Raw genomic sequence first — 14,265 nt, forward strand, 5'->3', positions numbered from 1 at the left:
AGGGGGTTAAACTTTAGGGTTTTAAACAACAAAAATTTAGCCTTATTGAGAAAATGGTGGTGGAGGTGTAATACCGAAACCGATTCTCTTTGGGGTAAAATTATTCGAAGTATTTACGGATCAAGTGGCAGTTTGGATTTAGGGATTGAAGAATTCGATCTCTAAAGCCAAGCGTGTGGCGTAACATAATTTTGGCAGGATTCGAGATTCAAGAGAATGACATTTCTTTTCGCAATGCTTTTGTCAAACAGATAGGTGACAGATCAACAACAAAATTTTGGGAAGAAAATTGGTCGGGAAGGGGCAAACTGAGCTTCTTATTGCCGAGGTTATACCGTGTGACGACCCGGAAATTTTCGACCAAAATTTAAACTTAATATTTATATGATAACATTATTCCGACATGATAAGCAATAAATTTTGACAAGTTTTAAAACTTTTAAAATGAGTTTCATACAAACAATTGACCAACCATTTGTTCGACGATTCACGAATGTCATAACTTGTATTAAATATATACTTATGTATATATATGGATATATGGATTATATCTAACTTGAATATATGATAGTTAAGTATCTCATTAAGTATATTAATAATGAGTTATATATATATATAAATTGAGACTACTAACTTAAGGGTTTCGAAAACAATATATATATGTAACATTTAACGACGTAATAACCCTTATGTTAAAATGAATATATATGTATTGTATTAAGATGTATTAATACACTTTTGAAAGACTTAAGTACATATATTAACATAAGTATATTCAACAAAGATAGTTATACTCGTATTCGCATTCTATTTCCTCATGAATTCTATTCGTATTTTTATGGTATTTTTACCCGTCTAATACGCAGCTTATAGATGTATAACTATTGAAAAATACACTCCTTAGCAGCCCCATTTTTGGATCCTAGCATCTTTTGTCTTGTTAATGAGTCATGAGACAAAAACTCACAAGTTTACTAACCATTTTGGCAACATATGACTCCATTATTAACTTAAAATTCGTCCATATGTACCACCCCATTTTTCCATTCCATTTTCTCATTCTTTACTCCAAATTACTCTCTCAAAATACTTCTATCTTCATACTAGATCATCACCAAGCATTTTCCTCATCATCCAGCTTCAAAATCAAGGTAGAACACTTCTTAAAACTCTTGTTAAATTCCTACTCTATTGCTATCTTAATAAGTTTATAAAACTTGTAAAAACTAGAACTTGTTTTGGTGGAAACCAAGCATGTTTATAAACTAATGTAACCTTACTAAATTGACTTTAAAAACACTTATTTATATGTATTATGTCATTATATTAATTTATTATAAGAATTTATAACTTGTATATATGTATAACACCTTAGAACTTAATATACAACAATTGGTCTTTTTCGGTTCTTGAAAACTGTTTTGACACACGAATTTAAAAGCTATCTTAAACTTTGTTTTAGAGCATATAACTTTGGATATATGTTAATATATATGAATCAAGATTTCTGTAATTTTTTCATGATTTTAGACGAAGTGAAAGTATTTTTCAAAAATTCATTAGTTGACTGATGACAGATTTTATCCGAATCTGTCCACTGTTACAAGTTAAGGGCATAAGCCTAACTTCGACTATTAAACCAAAACTTTTCGATTATGTTTTGAAAAAACAACATATTAAGGAGTCTCCAGCAACTTCATTCATTAAAAACCATGTATTAATAAATAATTTATGAACCGAAAGAATTGGCTAAGATTAATGTTGTATGCTTAATCAATCTAACTAGAAAACTATGCTAACTAAGACCTGGGCTATTTTACTTGAAAACACCTGCTAGTGTATATGTTAATAACTAAAATATAGAAGGAAAGTTAAAAATATTGAGTTTAGCTATTTTTCATAGCCAACGGACTGTTCCTATGACGAATTATTGAACTGTGCGGACAGATTTATGCACCTGTGACAAAATGAAATTTTAACTAACCTATACTCCGATTCAAAAAATATGCTGATTATGGCTGGTTATAGGACTCAAATACCTTTCCAATGATGGCTCTTACACCTATAGAAGTCGAACACACTATGAGATATACCTATCGGGAGTTGACTATTTAAAATCAGGAAATCTATATAAGATTTAAAATAAGACTAACAACTAATTACTAACTTAAACAAGTAAAAATATTATATAATTAATATATAAACTTGTTTTATCAATATTATATGTTAATAATATTATTTAATATATATAATTGATATAGGTTCGTGAATCCGAGACAAACCATGCACTTGTTCAGTGCCGTCATATACATAATTGCTACGAAATACAGTATAGTAAGTTTCATTTGCTCCCTTTTTAAATGCTGTTCCATTATATATTTTTGGGCTGAGAATACATGCGTTATTTTTATAACTGTTTTACGAAATGGACACAAGTACTAAAAACATATTCTACGTTGAGTTGTACCACTTTGCATATTTTTCCCTAATAGCTTGGTAACTAATATTTACATGTTGTAAGAACATGTAAGCGCGAATTCTATTGATAGATCTATCGGGTTTGACAACCCCAACCGGGCTAGTCGCTCTAGTATTGTAAATGGTTGCATAGTACTTCGTTTTTACTACATTTAGTACAGTGTAGGGAGATTTCATAATAAAGGGAATATGCCACATTAATTGTTAAGTATGGTTACCGAAGCGCTCAACAACTTATAGAATACTTTTATACACTTGCGAGTGTACGGATATTTATGGAAACTGAAATCTTGTGATCTATTACTATTACGGAAATGATTGATTATGATAAACTAATGAACTCTCCAACCTTTTGGTTGACACTTAAAAGCATGTTTATTCTCAGGTATTAAAGAAATCTTCCGCTGTGCATTAGCCCATTTTAAGGATATTACTTGGAGTCATTCATGACATACTTTGAAAGACGTTGCATTTGAGTCGTTGAGTTCATCAAGATTAATATTAAGTCAATTATAGTTGAATGTAATATGAAATGGTATGCATGCCATCAATTTTTGATGTACAGAAAGTTTGTCTTTTAAAAACGAATGCAATGTTTGTAAAATGTATCATATAGAGGTCAAATACCTCGCGATATAATCAACTATTATGAATCATTTATAATGTATATGAACGGGTCATTTCAGTTGGTATCAGAGCGGTGGTCTTAGTAAACCAGGTCTGCATTAGTGTGTCTAACTGATAGTCGTTAGGATGCATTAGTGAGTCTGGACTTCGACCGTGTCTGCATGTTAAAAGTTTTGCTCATCATTTTTGTCGGAAATTACCTGCTTATCATTCTTAGTCTAGACACATCTTATTGCATTGATTGAATGAATAGTGTAGAGACAAAAAATTCATATCTTAGCGTATCTGCTAATTCATATCTTAGCGTATCTGCTACTGTAAACTTTGCCTGACATATTCCGTAAATTCCTCCGTAATCTACGAAACTTTTTGCTCTATATATATAGATATTCTATGTAATTAGAATACCACCCGATAGCCAAAAAATCATTTCATATCGAAAAATCCTTTATTCAATCGTACGAAATGGAATTCGTCATTAGTTCAAGTCCCTCGGATTCTGAAATGGAATCCCACTCAAGCTCCGAAAGCAGTGTGACTGGGATGGATCAACCAATCAGCCATCATCTATTCTGAATGAATTGGGGATGGGTTCGTAGCATCCTTAATCATTGGAGACAAGAAGAAGGCGATCATTTCCATCCACCACATTGCCCTCTTGGCGAAGAACCTGAAGCACTTACCGGCGAATCTGTACGAAACACTATTTTCTCTCTCATTTCCAGAGTATCTCGTCACGATTATATACTATACCAAATTCTAGATTTTATTTATCCGCTCGTCCGAACCGACAATCACCCCGGTGTAATAGAAGAAGTCAACGAGCTTCACGCTCGGGTAGTGGCTTTGGAGAATATGGTGCAAAGGTTATAAACACCAGCAGCAGTAGCACCAGCAACATAACCAGTACCACCATCATCATCGCCAACAGTACCATTTCCACCCCCAACCTCAACCGCGTCGTAAACCTCAACTTTACAAACTGTCCCACGAGCACCAATGTCATACGCTCTGTAGATACCAATGAATACCAACAACAACAAACGATGAAGTGTTGATTCATAACTTCATTGGAGAAACACTCCGCGGCGATTATATAATCTCCAAAGTCTTAGAGATTATCTATTCTAGCCCTAACCATAAATCAGATGAATAAACCAAAATAGAAACCCTGACAAGAATGGTGCGTGATTTACAAGCTAAACTTGTTTTATCAGCAGCATCAACAGTACCGTTAGCATCACCAGCACCGTCAGTACCATCAGCATTATCAGCACTAGCAGCACCTATAACATCACAAGCTCCGACAGTTCAAGAATCACCGTGGACATCATTACTAATCAACAACGCGTATAATGAAGTATTAATTACAGTAGTGAAATACTCTGTGAAGATTATGAAATCTCTAATGTTAGAGATTATTCATTTCTAATTACAGCCTAAGATCAAATGAGCTTAATTTAGTATTAACTCATCAAATCTGTATTACATCTTACGAAAATATATATATATATTTTCGTAAAGGCTGTAATTAAATTCTCTGGTACAAAACATTATTTGTGAAAAAAAATTTAACGGGTAGGTAATACCCGAGAGATATATATAAATTCACAATTAATATGTTACATTCTTCGAATCTGATTCAGCAATCATCAACTATATATACATTCTTTTATAGAAATCAGAACAACTATATTCATTCAAAATCTAATTACATATTCTGATTTTGAAATCTCGGAATTCAATTCGAGATATAACCGAAATCATCACTCTTAGATTCTTACATCTTTCAAAGCTATATTTTGACTTCAAAACTGTATTAGAACATCATATGTATATTAATGATTACAATCTGTGTTCAAATCCTTCGAAATTCCTGAAGACGCTTCAAATAATGAACAATTAAGATGATGATCCAACCACATATTACCCACAGTCTTGCACCTGAAAAACCCTCGAAACCAAAGTCATAGTTTAACACGTATCAGTGTCAGACCCTTTGGCATTTATTAGCTAAAATAATTTTTCAATTCGTTTTCAAAATAGACAGTTTTTTCACAGCTCCAGCAAGTCAACTTCAACTTTTCAGTCGAAACAGCCTTATTATAACCTTGATATATACGTTGCCCTTTCGCCATCATTACCGGGGAACCGTTTATGTCCCACCACATTAGCAATAACTTACCAACAACTTCACTGATCTTTGACTTTCCGAAAAGTCATTATATTTATCGAAACCCCATCATTTACTCATCAGCATCTTGTAACAAGAATTTTCATACCAATTACTGGGAACCAGCAATCAGTATTTTGAAATCTCGCAGCATGTATACACCACCAGTTATATGTGTACATATAACGTCTATCTCCAAGACTTACATACTTTGAATGTGAAGTTTCTGAAAAACACCCTAAACCGCGAACCAGTTCTCCGAATTTTGGAAAAATGCTGATGAAGCAGCAAAAACTATAAACGACCTTAACAGTCAAAAGTTTGATGATAAAGAATAGTGTGTTGGCAAAGCTCAGAAAAAGAGAAGGTTTGGAACTGAAAAACGGATTGAGCAAACTATGAAGGAGACTGTGGACAAATTACAAAGACGAAATCTACCTTCAAAGAATCCAAATGATTCAGTGCCTGCTGAAATCCTTAGCAATTACCTTGCTCTTTACTTTAAAACCCTTGCGAACGATATTCTTTATCATCCTCTTATCTTAAATATTCTAAGATATCATTGTATCTTTCATTATAAATATCCTCCATATTTCTGAAGATATTTTTATAACTATTCTTAACTGAAATTTTTATCTTTCCGCGATATCAGTATTACATCAGAAAGGAAACTGTTTTAGTTTCTAAATTCTGAAACCTTCGAGTGTAAAATATGAATGTTTTTGAAGTAGTGTTGGGAACTGAAGCATGAGTTAGTATAATATAATGACACTTGATCAACGTGATTATATTACAGTAAGTCATGCTAAGTTTCTAATGGGACATGACGATTCACAGACCATACCGTCATCATGTGCCATGTTACATGACTCTGGTATTCTATTAAACCTCTAAAAATATCAAGAAAATATTTTCTTGATAATTCAGTCTTTACCAGGATATTCTGGTAATTTGACAAATCAAGATCGCGCCATTTCAATTTCTCTCTTAGAACATTAGTCATTGTTCATTCGAAACTGCATACCTACAAATTCTGGACCATTACTTGCGAAGAGAAAACAAAAGCATGAAGCTCCGAAATAGAAATGGGAGTATAAATCGCAGCAAATATGAGAAAGCATTAACTGTGGATGTCAATGATTATAGAAAGACAGAAGCAGGGATTCCAAAATATAAGGGAAGAAATAAAGCCCAACAACAACTCGGAAATTACAAACCGTGTATATCGATGCATATAGGAATATAAAGACACGGGAGAACTAAAAACACTAGAAAACGAAGAGTATAGTAGAAGTAAATAGATTCTTCCGGCGGCAGATGAAAAAGAAGAATGACAGATATGAAAGTTAGGAGTATATCAAGAATCAGAACTGGATGGAGTATATTGACGAATGCTTTAAAGTATGAATTGAGGGAGGAAGAATAGAAGATATGAGCTGTGGAAATAAGGAAATGAAGAGGGTGGATTTATACTGAAATATCCGACAGGGCAATCAAAACAGATTATCGCATTTAACCAAAGAGGATCCTAATTTCCTTAATTTCTGAAGAATCAAATCTTATTTAGATTTCGAAGATTTTCTTCTAAAATTCCTTGAATTCCAAAAATCAACCGTGGCTACGTCACCGGATAAGGCGAACATGTATTTACTCATTTTCACTCTTTTGTGATGGCTTCACTCGTACTCTTCACAAAATAAAATTGATTTATCTATATTACCCAATGATGATAAAACTCTAATTTTCAGCTCTTATGCGTCATGAAAACATACTTATTGTCAGCCATGACGATCCCAATCAAATTTCGAGACGAAATTTCTTTAACGGGTAGGTACTGTGACGACCCGGAAATTTCCGACCAAAATTTAAACTTAATATTTATATGATAACATTATTCCGACATGATAAGCAATAAATTTTGACAAGTTTTAAAACTTTTAAAATGAGTTTCATACAAACAATTGAACAACCATTTGTTCGACGATTCACGAACGTCATAACTTGTATTAAATATATACTTATGTATATATATGGATATATGAATTATATCTAACTTGAATATATAATAGTTAAGTATCTCATTAAGTATATTAATAATGAGTTTTATATATATAAATTGAGACTACTAACTTAAGGGTTTCGAAAACAATATATATATGTAACATTTAACGACGTAATAACCCTTATGTTAAAATGAATATATATGTATTGTATTAAGATGTATTAATACACTTTTGAAAGACTTAAATACATATATTAACATAAGTATATTCAACAAAGATAGCTATACTCGTATTCGCATTCCATTTCCTCATGAATTCTATTCGTATTTTTATGGTATTTTTACCCGTCTAATACGCAGCTTATAGATGTATAACTATTGAAAAATACACTCCTTAGTAGCCCCATTTTTAGATCCTAGCATCTTTTGTCTTGTTAATGAGTCATGAGACAAAAACTCACAAGTTTACTAACCATTTTGGCAACATATGACTTCATTATTAACTTAAAATTCGTCCATATGTACCACCCCATTTTTCCATTCCATTTTCTCATTCTTTACTCCAAATTACTCTCTCAAAATACTTCTATCTTCATACTAGATCATCACCAAGCATTTTCTTCATCATCTAGCTTCAAAATCAAGGTAGAACACTTCTTAAAACTTTTGTTAAATTCCTACTCTATTGCTATCTTAATAAGTTTATAAAACTTGTAAAAACTAGAACTTGTTTTGGTGGAAACCAAGCATGTTTATAAACTAATGTAACCTTACTAACTTGACTTTAAAAACACTTATTTATATGTATTATGACATTATATTAAGTTATTATAAGAATTTATAACTTGTATATATGTATAACACCTTAGAACTTAATATACAACAATTGGTCTCTTTCGGTTCTTGAAAACTGTTTTGACACACGAATTTAAAAGCTATCTTAAACTTTGTTTTAGAGCATATAACTCTGGATATATGTTAATATATATGAATCAAGATTTCTATACTTTTTTTCATGATTTTAGACTAAGTGAAAGTATTTTTCAAAAATTCATTAGTTGACTGATGATAGATTTTATCCGAATCTGTCCACTGTTACAAGTTAAGGGCATAAGCCTAACTTCGACTATGAAACCAAAACTTTTCGATTATGTTTTAAAAACCAACATATTAAGGAGTCTCCAGCAACTTGATTCATTAAAAACCATGTATTAACAAATAATTTATGAACCGAAAGATTTGGCTAAGATTAATGATGTATGCTTAATCAATCTAACTATAAAACTATGCTAACTAAGACCTGGGCTATTTTCCTTGATAACACATGTTAGTGTATATGTTAATAATTAAAATATAGAATGAAAATTAAAAATATTGAGTTTAGCTATTTTTCATAGCCTACAGACTGTTCCTATGACGAATTATTGAACTGTGCGGACAGATTTACGCACCTGTGACAAAATGGAATTTTAACTAACCTATACACCGATTCAGAACATATGCCGATTATGTCTGGTTATAGGACTCAAATACCTTTCCAATGATGGCTCTTACACCTATAGAAGTCGAACACACTATGAGATATACCTATCGGGAGTTGACTATTTAAAATCAGGAAATCTATATAAGATTTAAAATAAGACTAACAACTAATTACTAACTTAAACAAGTAAAAATATTATATAATTAATATATAAACTTGTTTTATCAATATTATATGTTAATAATATTATTTAATATATATAATTGATATAGGTTCGTGAATCCGAGACAAACCATGCACTTGTTCAGTGCCGTCATATACATAATTGCTACGAAATACAGTATAGTGAGTTTCATTTGCTCCCTTTTTAAATGCTGTTGCATTATATATTTTTGGGCTGAGAATACATGCGTTATTTTTATAACTGCTTTACGAAATGGACACAAGTACTAAAAACATATTCTACGTTGAGTTGTACCACTTTGCATATTTTTCCCTAATAGCTTGGTAACTAATATTTACATGTTGTATGAACATGTAAGCGCGAATCCTATTGATAGATCTATCGGGTTTGACAACCCCAACCGGGCTAGTCGCTCTAGTATCGTAAACGGTTGCATAGTACTTCGTTTTTACCACACTTGGTACAGTGTAGGGAGATTTCATAATAAAGGGAATATGCCACATTAATTGTTAAGTATAGTTACCGAAGCGCTTAACAACTTATAGAATACTTTTATACACTTGCGAGTGTACGGATATTTATGGAAACTGAAATCTTGTGGTCTATTACTATTACAGAAATGATTGATTATGATAAACTAATGAACTCACCAACCTTTTGGTTGACACTTAAAAGCATGTTTATTCTCAGGTATTAAAGAAATCTTCCGTTGTGCATTAGCTCATTTTAAGGATATTACTTGAAGTCATTCATGACATACTTTGAAAGACGTTGCATTCGAGTCGTTGAGTTCATCAAGATTAATATTAAGTCAATTATAGTTGAATGTAATATGAAATGGTATGCATGCCGTGAATTTTTGATGTATAGAAAGTTTGTCTTTTAAAAACGAATGCAATGTTTGTAAAATGTATCATATAGAAGTCAAATACCTCACGATGTAATCAACTATTGTGAATCGTTTATAATGTATATGAACGGGTCATTTCATACCGATTCGAAGGTGTGCATAATGCAGTTAAGTGATGGATATATGGAATCGGGTTTTCTCATGGTGGGATTTCAGTTATATGTCAAACCTTAGTATAAGCGAAATTATTAATGGTAATAGTCCGGTTCAAATGTCATCTCAAGGCTGAAAATTTTGGCAAGCGGTTGAATGAGTGTGTGTTATTTTAATTTGGTCAAACCGCAACAAAGTGGTGTTTCGTGGTAAAGGATGGAACTCACCGAAAGTGAAATTCAAATCAAATCGTTCGAGTGGATATCCCATAGATGACGTGGCCAAAAACTTGATTGGCTAACTTGGTTAAACGATCCTAGTGTGTATCTTAATTAGTTTAGCTTTATAGTCGTGTGGTTCGGGTTTGCTACCTATGCAACTCATTTCATGTAAATTATGGTGTAAGCTTGAGTAACCTATATTTGGTGTAGTATGGGCTCTTTATGCACTTCTACCCCTTTATATTGTACATTGCAAGTTTGTGTTAATGGATATATTGTGCTTTTTTTTCTCAAAAAAAAGAAAAAAACAATTTCAACTATATAAAGTAGTAATAAATAATAATTATTTCATTTGAGTTGTACAAACAATCAATCGATCTATCGATCTATCTATTGATCGATCTATCTATCTATCTATAATAAAAATTTAATATGATGATGTCACTTTTACAAATTTAACTTTTTCTCGAGCTAAATCATGGCACATGTCATCACCATAGCAGTTTAGGTGATACCATTATTTGTAATTTAATCAATTAAAATGATTAAGTTATATATACTTAAAATAAAAGCAACATAATAAAATTGTTAAAAAGAAGGGATATTATGTCATTATAACTAATAAATACATCATTAAAATTCCACTTTCAGTCAATCTAAAAACATCTAATAAGTTGGCTATATGACTGAATAAATTTATTCATCTACAAATTCTTCGACATCCATCAATATGTAATTTAAATATGTAATTATGTGCAAACATTATTGATATCTTCTATTTTGTCTTTTAAGTTTTGATTCTTATACTTTTACATGTATTAAGCTTTGAATATGATTTTGTTATTATATGCGAAGTATAACAAAAGAATTTATGCTTTTAATAGAAATTCTAACTATAACTCTATTTGTGATTTGATAATCGACGGAATAGTTATAATTACGAGTTTGTTATCAATAATTTCTGAAAACCGTTGTGTTTTTAAATTTTAAAATATCTTTTAGATCACAACTAATTTGGTTAATGTGTTAAATAAGTAACGCTTTGAATATAACCAAGGTTGCAAAATGCGCTATTCGGGGTTTAATCGGTCGGAACTTTGAAAAGATTAATCGGAAATTCGGAGATTAATCGGGGATTAATCGGATTGTACTATTTACATAAAAATATTAAATTTCAAAGATTATATGTGAAAATATAGAATAGAACCATAAATATAAACATAAAGCTTAAAATAACTGATTAAAAGTGTTCATTTTGTTCAAAATTTTAAAATTCTAGTTCAACATCATGTTAAAATGTTGACCAATTTTAATTACCAAATTTGATTTTGACCCATCAATCGACGTTGACCAATTAATTAAAGGGATTTTCAAAAATCGAAACGGACTGCTCTTAAAAATGATTAATCGGAGATTAAACGGTGAGTAAACGGGTTTTTTGCAACACTGAATATAACTATACGAATTACAGTTAATCAGTTAGTAAGTGATTATGAGTAGCGAATTGTTAACTAAATATCAGATTCATCCATCTATTAAATGTGGTTACTTCATCTTTCTCTGCACGTGGTTATAAAGATCGCTCGAAGAAATCAGCTTTCTAAGGGTAATGAGGTAGGAAGTTCATTCATTTTTCTTAATAATTGATGAGATTTTATGTTATTTGTAGTGAAATCATATTGTATTATCATTTTTTGTTGAGTTTTATTTTTTTTTTTACAATTTATGTTTTCTTATGTTCTTTTTATATGTTTTTTCTATGATAGATTCATATTTTATAGGTCATAAAATTGATTGCGTGTTAAAATTAGCTTTGCAAAATTGGTATCATCAAGACAACAGTCTCACATTCAAGTACGATTTTCTTTGAGTTATCACAAATAGCAATCTGATGCAAATACCGTAATATTCGAGGTTCATGTGGACTCACATTATTTAAGCAAGTTTTTCATATTGTGAATGGTTAAGTTTAAAATGTTTATATGTTGTTCTCGTAACAACATTATCATGCATATCCCATTTTGTTTCGAGCAGGACTCATTTTGTTTCAATCTACTATGATAATTTTGTTTTCTATACACGTTGTTATAGTATAATGTTTTCATAACAATAACTTTTCTCAATAATTTACACATTTTTTTTACATCTTCTTGCATCTGACTTTCTACAAGTTTCATACTTATAGGTTGTAGTCGTAAATTATAATAGTTGTTGAGCCTTTGCATTAGGATTGAATCATTCTATGTACATTTAATAACTTTTTTGTTCATCATGACACGTACGATTTTTTCCAGTTTAATATCCTCTCGCATTTTAGAAATATCACAAATTATTTTGTTTACCATAAGTTTTTGTTCGACAGATGATGTTTAATGTTTATATCATCAAATATTAAAAAAGTTTATGTTGTTAAATTAATATTTCTTATATGGAGTGTTATATTATTATTATATACTCGATTTTTATCACTATATAGCAAGACTTAGTAAAATATTTCAGATATCTGCATATTTTACGATTACAAACTCATAATTTTATAGATAAACTACAATTATATAAGATCACTTTTAGTTTAATAACATTTGTTGATAATGACACGTCATTTAATAAATTTTCTTCTAATAAATTTGTTATTTCACTAATCATTCAATTAGTCTATACGAAAAAACCTATTTGTTAAACACTTAAACACCTTGTATGGTATATTAATTACCATATTTTAATAATCATATTTCATATTATCATAAAATATTAATATTAATTGCAAGTTTAAGGGTATGTTTGGCAAAACTAGCTGGAAGCTGCAAGCGTTTAGCTGCAGGCGTTTAGCTGAAAGCGTTTAGCTGAAGCGTTTTAAATGTATTTAATTGTTTGGCAAAGTAGCTGGAGCTGTTATAAAATAAGTAAAATGAAAATTATGGACATGAAAAAAATACTTCATGCTAAATTAATATATACGTAGTACTAGTTTGATGATTAAGAGAACTTATATATACATAAATAAGAACTTATATGTATGTATTTGTATAATTATTTTCAGTTTTATAACTTATATGATAAAGGTGTTATTAAATCAAAGCTCTACATTAATATACGGAGTAATAATTATAAACATACATTCTAGATACTTGCATGCAATTTAAAGCTATAAAAAACAAGCTAAAACCAAAGATTAAGATTGATATAATGTAGAAAATAACGAATCAAACACCAGAAGTATACAAGATTGTATACTTTCAGATCTATTTCACTGAATCAACAACAATGAATTGAAACAATTTTACTAAACAAACGAAACCAATACAATGATCTCAAAGATAACCACAATTCATCAACTAGATGAATTAAGAAACTTAACAAGAATTACAGAATATTTAGAGAGCTTTTTACAAACTGAAAGAGATTGATTGAATGAATAAATCAAACCCTAGATCTAATCTGGATATATCATAAATATACACCGACATACCCCATAAACTTTACATAAAGTGCATCTAAGCCCCTCAACTATATAAACTATAAGAAGTTGACAAGAATGGCCCTTGGATGTTAGAATTAGACTCAATTACGTCCCATCGTTGTGCTATTAGAGAAACCTCCATACTAGGTATGTCGATTTAACAACTAACAACACATGATTCGCAAAGAGTCTAAAACCTTCAAATAATCTTCACCAAGTATCATACAACAACAACTTCAACATAGCCACCAAACAATCAACCAGAAAACCTGCACAATACTAATCATGCAATGAGAAACAAACAAGAATAAAGAAAACAATTAGATTGATACTTTGAACACCCCTCCTTAATCTAATTGCCAAAACAGTCTTTAAGACCAAGCAAACTGCACATTCTGTTATGTTCAAAAGTACTCAGCCCCTTTGTAAACACATCAGCAATATTTTCAACAGAATTAATTTTTTCAGTTTTAATAACACCTTTAATAATTTTTTCTCTCACAAAATGTAAATCAAGATCAAAATGTTTAGTTTTTTCATGAAACACAGGATTAGCTGCTATTTTAATAGCAGCTGAATTATCCATAAAAACAGTTAAAGGTACTTTAAGATTTATTTCAAAATCCCTTAATAA

The sequence above is a fragment of the Rutidosis leptorrhynchoides genome, chromosome 3 (genome assembly GCF_046630445.1).
Source record: "Rutidosis leptorrhynchoides isolate AG116_Rl617_1_P2 chromosome 3, CSIRO_AGI_Rlap_v1, whole genome shotgun sequence".
NCBI classification, from domain to species: domain Eukaryota; kingdom Viridiplantae; phylum Streptophyta; class Magnoliopsida; order Asterales; family Asteraceae; genus Rutidosis; species Rutidosis leptorrhynchoides.